Here is a 10,635-nt window from a genome sequence, read left to right as displayed (position 1 = left end):
CTCCTAGATTCATGGATGCTATATTGGCTTCTTTCATACCAGCTATCAAATCAACATATTTCTTATTCATGGTCTACCTAGTGGCTTCAAGCAGTCACTCCTTCAAGTATGTACTGAGTGCCTACTATTTGCCAGGCCTTGTTTTACAGCAAGACAAAAATCCCTGCCTTTGTGGAGCTTATATTCTGGTGGAAGGAGCAGACTATAACAAAATAATTAATTATATAGAATATTAGAAAGTGATAAAGTGTTATGGAAAAAAAGCATAGGACAGAACGTGTGGGAGAGGAGGTGAGGAAGTGGGCAATGCACATGCCCAGGGGAGGTGTTCTAGTCAAAAGTAATAGCAAGTACAAAGGCCCTGAGGCAGGACTATACCTGGTTTATTTGAAGAGTAGCAAGGAGATCAGAGTGACTGGAGCAGAGTAAGTGAGGGGTAAGGAGTAGTGGGAAAGCAAATATGACAAGGGATTAGATCACACAGGGCCTTGGAGGTGCTCACTCCTCAAAAGTAGTCTCGGCCAGGCACGGTGGCTCATGCCTGTAATCCTAGTACTCTGGGAGGCCATGGCAGAAGGATTACTTGAGCTCAGGAGTTCAAGACCAAGCTGAGCAAGAACAAGACCCTGTCTCTACTAAAAATAGAAAAAATTAGCCAGGCATGGTGGCGTGCACCTGTAGTCCCAGCTACTCGGGAGGCTGAGGCAGGAGCATTGCTTGAGCCCAGGAGTTGGAGGTTGCAGTGATCTACGATGATGCCACTACACTCTGGCCAGGGCAACAGAGTGAGACTGTCTCAAAAAAAAAAGAAAGAAAGAAAGTAGTCTCTGGGCCTGCAGACTCAGTATTGCCTGGGAGCTTGTTAATAATGCAAAATCTCAGGCCCTACACCAGACCTGCTAAAGCAGAATCTTCATTGTAAACAAGATCCCCGAGTGAGTTTGTATGCAGTTTAAAGTTCAAGAAGCACTTTTGGAAAGTTTTAAACAGAAGAGTAACATTCATATTACAAAGGTCGCTCTGGCTGGCTGCTATATTGAAAAGAGACATGATGAGGGTGAAAGCAGAGAGACTGATAAGGAGGCTATTGACATAATCTTGGTAAGAACGCATGGTGTCTTGGACCAGGGTGGTAGGAGCACAGTAATAAGAAATGGTTGGATTCTGGATATATTTTTGAAGGTAGAGCCAACAGGATTTCCTAATGGATTAGATGAGGGATGGTAGAGAAAAAGAAGAGTCAAGATTGACACCAAGGATTTTGGCCATCAGCTAAGATGAGGAAGACTGCAGTTAGGTAAGGTTTAGAAGGGAATATCAGAAGTTGAGTTTTAGATACAATAAGTGAGATGTTTATTAAACATCCAAGTTGGAGAGGTCTGGGCTGGAGATACAAATTTGCAGATCATAAGCTCTAGGTGGCATTCAAAGCCATGGGACTGGACAAGATAACCAAAGAAGTGAGAAAAGGTCTAAGGCCTGAGTTTTAAGACATTCCAACATGAAGAGTTTGGTGTGAGGCAGAGAAACCAATAGAGACTGAGAAGGAATGGTCAGTGAGGTAGGAGGAAAACCAGGAAAGTATGTTGTTCTAAAAGCCAAATAGAAAGTTTCACAGCTATGGCAGGTGCTGCACATGGGCCAAGTAAGATGAGGACAGAAATAATGACTTAAGTTTTCCAAAAGAGGGGGTCATTGATGACCTTGAAAAGAAAAGTCTCTACTGGCACTGAAGGGAACAGGGAAGGAAAGAAAGCTTACCGGAGGTTTGTTTTTGTTGATCTTGATGGTGAAGTAGGCAGCAGCGCTGACTTCCGCCATGGGTGTTATAGCGGTTGGGACACTCCAACGTACACAGTAGATGTAGTGGAAGCTGTGAATTACGTCTTTTCTCCGTACAAACTTTGTGCAGTTCACCCAGCGTTTTTGATGCTCCCACTTCTGTTTCATAGAAAAGAGGAAAAGCACACACAAAAAAGAAATCTGTTCATGTCCTGTAGACAAATGCAGTGTATGAGAGTTAGTTACAGGCTGGGCGTGGGCTCACGCTCGTAATCCTAGCACTCTGGGAGGCCGAGGTGGGAGGATCACTTGAGGTCAGGAGTTCGAGACCAGCCTGAGAAAGAGCGAGACCCTGTCTCTACTAAACATAGGAAAATTAGGTGTGGTGACATGTGCCTATAATCCCAGCTACTCAGGAGGCTGAGGCAGGAGAATCTCTTGAGCCCAGGGGTTTGAGGTTGCTGTGAGCTAGGCTGACGCCACGGCACTCTAGCCCAGGTGACAGAGTGAGACTCCATCTCAAAACAAAACAAAACAAAAAGTCTGTTACAGCTCTGTTCTGGAGTCCACTCCTAACATTTTTCACTGGGTTTCAAACTTGAGTCAACTCCCAAATATCTCCATGGGCAGAGGAGAGAAAAGGTGGAGCTGAAATGAAACAAGTGAAGAACACAAACATCATTTGAGATTGAGCTTTGGACTCTAGGGGCACACCCTTAGACGTGAGACTGGACAAGATAACCAAGGAAGTGAGTATACAGAAGAGTTACATACACACCACCCACACACACACAGACCTTGCTCCAGAGCCCTTACCTGGGAGGCAAATTTGTTTTTGGAAAATAATTAGAAAGTGATTAGAACACATGCTCTGCTCACCCCAGGAGACTTAAAGGTGTGACTAGAAAGTAATGAAGCTGGTTTCAGCCATTTGTGAAAATCAAAATTCACTTAATTGCAGCCACAGGTGGTATATAAAATAAGGTCAGAAGAGGAATGAGTCAGGCAATAGGATGATCCACATCCCTCTGAAAGAAACGATTTCTTGTTTGGAGAAGCTTCCCCCTTTCAAAACACAAATCTTACTAGTGAAGAGTCGAGAAACAGAAAACTTCCCTTGGAATGTCTCCTTTGGGCCTATTCTTGGAGTTGAGATGGGAATACCGTCAGCTCTGCATCTGCGGGCTCCACACCCGTGGGCTCCACACCCACTACAGAGGGCCGACCTTTTCCATTCATGGTTGGTTGAATTCATGGATGGAGGGCTGACTAAGGGACTTGAGCACTGCAGAGTTCAGTATCCTCGGGGGTCCTCAAGCCAATCCCATGTAGATATGAGGACCAGCTGTACACAACTAAGGTTAACTATATTATTGAAAGTATCAGCATTCATTCAGTCCTTCATCCTTTCCTTCTTTGATTAATTTGTCTATTTTTTATTAACTTTCAGTCATATCTGTTCTACCCCAAATATGTCTCACATTGCTCCATTCTTCTCCATTCCCACTGCCACTACTCTACTTAAGCTCTCATTGTTTCTCACCTGGACTTGGGGAGAAACTTCCTATCTAGACACCATTATTTTTAACCTCACTTCTCCAAACCACCACACACACTGAAGCCAGAGTTATTTTCCTTAAGCACAGCTTCAATTTTATCAGCTCAGTTCAGAAACCTTCCATAGCTCCCCTTTGCCAAACAAAGTGAAAATGTTTCACTGTGTCATTTAAGACCACCCACAGTCTGGATCTAATACTATGACTTTCTACCCTCATGTCACACTTTTCCCAACAAAAAGTGCATGTTTCCATTAAACTAGAACTTGTCACTATTCCCAATATTTGCTTTTGGTCAGGGTGTTGTCATTTCTTGGGAAGCCTCTCCCTCTCACCTCTACTTGATAAAGTCCTTTTTGCCAAAACTGCCACCTCCAAGAAGTCTTCCCGATCCTTCTTCCAACCAGATGTGATTTTGCACCCATCTTTGAACACTCGTGGAACTTGTTTTCTGCCTCTCTTATGGCACTTTGCCCCCCCCCCCCACATACCCGTACTACATGCATGAGGAACAATCTGCCTCGTAGTCTCCATATTAAAACATTGCTAGCAGGGCTGACTTATCCATAAGGCATATCGTAAGCACAGCACCTAGGGCCCACAATACGTTGAAAGGCCCACAAAAAATGTTTTCATTTCTTTTAAAGTTAGAAGAAAAAAACGAACTTTTAGGACAAATCATTATAGTCATCTTTATACCAGTGCTGTCTTAAGATAAAATTGTTCATATTTTTAAGAAGGAAGGGGCCCAAAAAGGGAAGAGTGCCTAGGGCCCACAGAAATCATAATGCAGCCCTGATTCTTAGCCCAGGACCTTGAATATAACAGGCATTCAACAAATTCAATTCAACTGGACCCCCTTGGGCTGGCTATTGGGGCACAGCAAGCTTCTGAATCAAAGGAGAGCCTGAATTTTAGAAGGTTCATATAAGGAAGGAATTGGGATAGTCTAACAATCCCAGTGGCATGGAGAGGGAGTCCAGGAGGAGATGGCAAAAAGACTTCAGGCCATCCTTTAAAAAAAAATAAAAAGCAGGCTGGCCTTCTGCCTCAGCTTATTTCAAACTTGTACCCAATTGGCTGTTTCAGGCAACCAGAGAGGAGCACTGGACTCAAGATTCCTTGAGATCAGGGACTGTGTCTTCTTCCATATATCATTGTTCCTTACAATAAAGGAGTCAAACTGTCAACCCCTGTGGCCCATTGGAGCATGCCCTTTTTTTTGTCAACCTTGCTATTAATATACTACTCAATACATTACACTTTTCCAGCCGAATGTTCAATCTATCATACAGTCACAGACTTTGTAACATTGGAATGGTCCTTGGACATAACGTAATGAAGCCCCGCACTTTGTAGATGAAGATACTGGAGCCTAGAAATGAGTAGGGACGGTCTAACACGTCGCCTGGGACTGGCACCCAGGGCTCCTGAGCAGCCAGCTCAGTGCTTCTCCGCCCCACCAGATGCCTCAATTCTAAGATTTTCTTCCTCTCAACTTGGCTCTTGGTGGTTTTTTTACCTTTTATGAACTAAAGCAGCCTTAGACATGGCATTAAATTTGACTGTTTCCATTAGGCCAGTCTCTTGCCACTTTTATCAACATGCAGGCAACAGACTTTTATGTAGCTCCAATGAGTGTGTATTATCCTTGTGTTTTGTGACTTTTAAATAGTACTGCTTCATAAACTCACTTCCAAGAAACAGTATCTCACCGTGCTACTCTACCATGGACGGCTTAGCCACTTACATATTATTGGACACTCAAAACCAATAGGTACCTGAAAGTATATGCACAAAACTGTTATCCATGTAAGTGACCTTCAGGAGAATAGAACTAAGTACTGCGGAAGTGAAAGGGAAACTTTCATTTTTTAATTTGTGTCTCTTTGCTCACTGGGATTTTTTGTAATGATGTGTCTTATTTTTATTATAAAAATAATTTTTACTGTGTGTTAGATGATAGAGATTCTCCAGTTTTTCTCTTACAAAGAACTCACTTGAGGCTGGGCGTGGTGGCTCACGCCTGTAATCCTAGCACTCTGGGAGGCCGAGGCGGGTGGATCGCTCAAGGTCAGGAGTTTGAGACCAGCCTGAGCAAGAGCGAGACCCCATCTCTACTAAAAAAAATAGAAAGAAATTATCTGGCCAACTAAAAATATATATAGAAAAAATTAGCCAGGCATGGTGGCACATGCCTGTAGTCCCAGCTACTCGGGAGGCTGAGGCAGTAGGATCGCTTGAGCCCAGGAGTTTGAGGTTGCTGTGAGCTAGGCTGATGCCCGGCACTCACTCTAGCCCGGGCAACAGAGCGAGACTCTGTCTCAAAAAAAAAAAAAAAAAAAAAAAAGAACTCATTTGTTGGCTGGGCACAGGTTCACACCAGTAATCCCAGCACTTTGAGAGGCCAAGGCAGGAGGATCACTTGAGGCCAGGACTTCTAGACCAGACTGAGCAACATAGCAAGACCCCTTATCTACAAGAAAAAGCAAAATTAGCCAAGCATGGTGGTGTGCACCTGTAGTCCCAGCTACTTGGGAGGCTGAGACAGGAGGATCACTTGAACCCAGGAGTTTGAGTTGCAGTGAGCTAAGATGACACCACTGCATTCTAGCCCAGGCAACATAACAAGACCCTGTCTGAAAAAATAATAATAATGCAGTGAGCCACCATGCCCGGCCTCTGTGTTATTTTTGTCATCAGAAAGTACTACTAAACTTTGTTCACGCCTGCATCCCAGCACTTTGGGACGCTCAGGTGGGAGGATCACTTGAGGCCAGGAGTTTGAGACCAGCTGGGCAACATAGGGAAACCCCATCTCCACAAAAAAAAAAAAAAAAAATAGCCAGGCCTGGTGGTGCACACCTATAGTCCCAGCTACTCAGGAGGCTGAAGTGGGAGGATCACTTGAGCCTAGGAGTCTTAGGCTGCAGTGAGCTATGATCGTGCCACTGCACTCCAGCCTGGGAGACAGAGCATAACTCTGGCTCTAAAAAAAATGTTTTTTGGCCAGGCGCAGTGGCTCACACCTGTAATTCTGGCACTCTGGGAGGCCGAGGTGGGAGGATCACTTGAAGTCAGGAGTTCGAGACCAGCCTGAGCAAGAGCGAGACCCGTCTCTACTAAATATAGAAAAAATTAGCCAGGTGTGGTGGCGTATACCTGTAGTCCCAGCTACTCAGGAGGCTGAGGCAGGAGGATCACTTGAGCCCAGGAGTTTGAGTTTGCTGTGAGCTAGGCTGATGCCACTGCACTCTAGCCCAGGTAACAGAGCGAGACTGTCTCAAAAAAAATTCATTTAAATGTATATTTCCTACTATGGTGGAAAGAATATATCAGACAGACCTACAATCATAACTTCATTTTGCTGCTTAATCAGAGAGACTTTGAACAAATTTCCCAACCTCTCTGAGCCTCAAGCTTCTCATCTGTAAAATAGGTATACTGATGAGCCTACACATAGGTCTGTTGTGAGGATTAAATGAGATCATGCATGGTGAAGTGCTTAGCAGTGCTTGGTACATAGCAATGCTCAGTAAATGGCAACTCCTAATTTACCATCCCTGATGTGCGGTGGACTCTGGGAAATTGGCAATAAGCTTGAGCAAGTTCTCCATCAGAAATACCTGGCTCTTGGGTGTGGTGGCTCACACCTGTAATCTCAACACTTTGGGGGGCCGAGGTGGGAGGATTGTTTGAGGCCTCGAGTTTGAGACCAGCCTGGGCAACATAGTGAGACCCTGTGTCTGCAAAAAATAAAAAAATTAGCCGGGCATGCCTGTAGTCCCAGCTTCTCAGGAGGCTGAGGCAGAGGTTCACTTGAGCCTGGAAGTTTGAGGCTACAGTCAAGTATGATCATATCACTGCACTCCAACCTGGGCAACAGAGCTAGACCCTGTCTCAAAAAGAAAAAAAGGAAAAAGGAGATGTGTGGCACTTAGATGGTAAACCTCACTTCTCGGGCTCATTGCATTAGTGGGGCTGAGAACAGGGTGATTTTATGTCATGAGTTATATAATGCTTTTAGCTTTTCAGTCACCTACTTTCTAATTGTCTCTGCCCTCACAGCAGCTCTACAAAGTAGGTAAGACAAATGCTTTGACTTGGCTCTTCATCTGTGAAGAAATAATGGTAATGAATAATACATCTGTTCATGTATTCAACACAAATTTATTGAGCATCTGGTGGTCGAAGAAAGGCAATAGGATAAATAAGTAGACTCTGGTATCTTAGGTAGAGAGAAGTGCTAAGGGAAAAATGAATCAGAGAACGGGAGAGGGCTGCAATTGTATTAATAGATGAGGTGGCCAGAAGAGGCCTCAATAAGCAAGTGGTATTTTAACAAGGGTCTGAAAGAGAAGTAAAGCAGTTTTTTATCTTAGGGGAGAGGGTTCCACGCAGAGGGAACAGCAAGTGCAAAGGTCCTGAGGTGGAAACATGCCTGGCAGTTGAGGAACAGCAAGGAGGCTGAGTGAGGAAGGTGAAAGGGGAGAAGGTAGTAAGTGATGGGGTCTGAGCCATAAGTTGGGAGCAGGAAGGGGACTCAGATCATCTTAGGGCTTGTAGACCACTGTCAGGACTTATTTTTGCCTTTTACTCAGAATGACCAGTGGGATTTGCAAGGGGAAATTTTCCTGTTTGCTCTGTGTTCATTCTAGTCTGATTCAGGCGTCCTGAGTGCAGCATCCAAATGGAGATGTGCTTCAGAGCAGGAAGACTCAAGAGTAACTTGCACCATTCATCCTCACTATGCTCTAGATACCCCTCCTTACAGGAATGGTGAGTGATGCCCACTGGAGCATAGATAAAGGATGTGGAGCCAGAAATCCCTGACTTTTTCTCCTTCCCACCTGCCCAGGTCTTCCTAAGGCCTAGGAAACTGCCCTGAGGGCTGTAGGCTTTGATGGGCTAGCCAGAGGAACTGAGACAGCTGGAACTTTTCCCAGGGGAAGGGGAGTTCACCTCTACCAGTTTCAACTGGTCTCTATTCCATGGTAGTACAATCAATGAGAAGGAATTTCAAGCCATTCTTTTTTATTTTTTCTTTTAAGAGAGATGGAGCCCCATTCGGTTACTCAGGCTGGAGTGCAGTGGTGTGTGACCATAGCTTACAAGCCACCGCACCTAGCTCTCAAGCCATTCTTCTTTATTCACTCACCAGTTATGCGAAGCAACCCAGGACCTTCTCCACAAAGCTGCCAGTGTAAGCCATGCAAAGGAATCAGAGCCACAAAAAGAAATCAGAGCCACACATAGGCAGAAAAAAAAAAGGGAATTCATAGGCATATACATCTCACCATGCAGGCAATATATTCCAAAGCTAAATCAAAAAGACTTTTGATCCATCTGCATCCCCTCTGTTAACAGCATTCTAAAGTTGGTGGTGGGCCAGGCGCGGTGGCTCACGCCTATAATCCTAGCACTCTGGGAGGCCGAGGTGGGAGGATGCCTCGAGGTCAGGAGTTTGAGACCAGCCTGAGCAAGAGCAAGCATGCCTGTAGTCCCAGCTACTTGGGAGGCTTAGGCAGGAGGATTGCTTGAACCCAGGAGTTTGAGGTTGCTGTGAGCTAGGCTGACGCCATGGCACTCTAGCCTAGGCAACAGAGTGAGACTCTGTCTCAAATAAATAAATAAATAAATAAAGTTGATGGTTGAGAACTATTTTGGAGGAGCATGTCCCTCCTTAGGCCACTAGGTCCCTATTTAATGCATTAGTGTGGACAAATTGCTTAACTAGGAATATCAGGTTTTCCTAGGGAAATGTAAAGTTAGGATGATACAAACACAGGGAAATATGATTGTGCTTTTCACCTTCAAAAACAATCCCGCCTTGATTTTGGAACCAAGATGGAGACAATGTTTACTAACTCTAATCACCTTTTACATCATCTCCTAGGTCTTCTTATCTTCAAACTTTTGATCAAACAAGAGCCTTTTTATTGTTCTTCACTCTCATGTACCAAACTGGAGTAGTCAACTAACTTACCGAAACGAATTGCTCAATTTGTTTACGGCCCCTTTCTGCTGTGAATTCACCGTGTGTGATCCACTTGATATTTTTGATGGGGTTTTCAGCATCTGCAAACAGGTATGAATTTGTTAGTTGTCTGGTAGTGTAGCACTACATAATGAGACAATTGTTAGGTACTCAGACAGGATTACTACCTTCCACAACCTTAATAGCAGCACCGATAGCATCCTTAACTAGAGCTAGAGCTATGGCAGTCACGTTGCTACTAGCTGCGGCAGTCACGTTGCTTCGAGCTGCGGCGGCAGTCACGTTGCTTCGAGCTGCGGCGGCAGTCACGTTGCTTAGAGCTGCGGCAGTGAAGGTCACGTTGCTTCGAGCTGCAGCTGTGAAGGTCACGTTTCTACGAGCTGCAGCAGTGAAGGTCACGTCGCTACTAGGTGCGGCAGTCGAGGTCACGTCGCTACTAGGTGCGGCAGTCGAGGTCACGTCGCTACTAGGTGTGGCAGTCGCGGTCACGTCGCTACTAGTCGCGGTCACGTCGCTACTAGTCGCGGTCACGTCGCTACTAGGTGCGGCAGTCGCGGTCACGTCGCTACTAGCTGCGGCGGTCACGTCGCTACTAGCGGCAGTCACCTTGCTCTTATCTTCGTTATCTGTCTCCCCAAAGATTATAGGTCTGTCATCCAATCTCACTCTCTTCTTAACTTTGACCTTTTTAGTCACATTCATTTTCTTTTGCCTGGAAAAGGAAATTCAAGAAGTTACTCTCTGCACCCGTGTGTGTATCATACATATGCACACACTCATGTAAGTACAATCTCTTGAAGAATCACAAGACACAGGAAACAGTTGTTACCTCTAGGGAAGGGATTGAGGGGTTAGAGTAGGAGTGAGATATCACTGTATACCTGTTGTTCCTGGCTGCTGAGATCTGCTTTTCCTGAAAACCAAGGTTTTTCATATCCTCAAAACCATGAAGACTTAAATTGAAATGTAGTAGAATGATTTCTAACTTGTTTGGAGTGCTAACAATATTGATTTCTAGTTGAGTCTTTAATAGAACCCCAATCCCTGCTATGAGCAACTGAGAGCCTATGGCTGTATAAAGATAGTGAATTAAAATGATTAGCAGAATTATAGTAGAGGAGGGATTGGTTTTGCAGTTTTTTTCTCTTGGGTTTTCCAGGTACAGTGTACAATTATATCATCTCCAAGAAACTATCATTTTTACCATCTCTTTTTCAGAAACATATATCTCATATGAATATTAGCTTTGGTTAACACTTCCAGAAAAATGTTAAATGAAAGTAGAGATAATGAGCATCC

This window comes from Eulemur rufifrons, chromosome 30, assembly GCF_041146395.1.
Source record: "Eulemur rufifrons isolate Redbay chromosome 30, OSU_ERuf_1, whole genome shotgun sequence".
Taxonomy (NCBI): Eukaryota; Metazoa; Chordata; class Mammalia; order Primates; family Lemuridae; genus Eulemur; species Eulemur rufifrons.
This window is presented reverse-complemented; position numbering follows the sequence as displayed.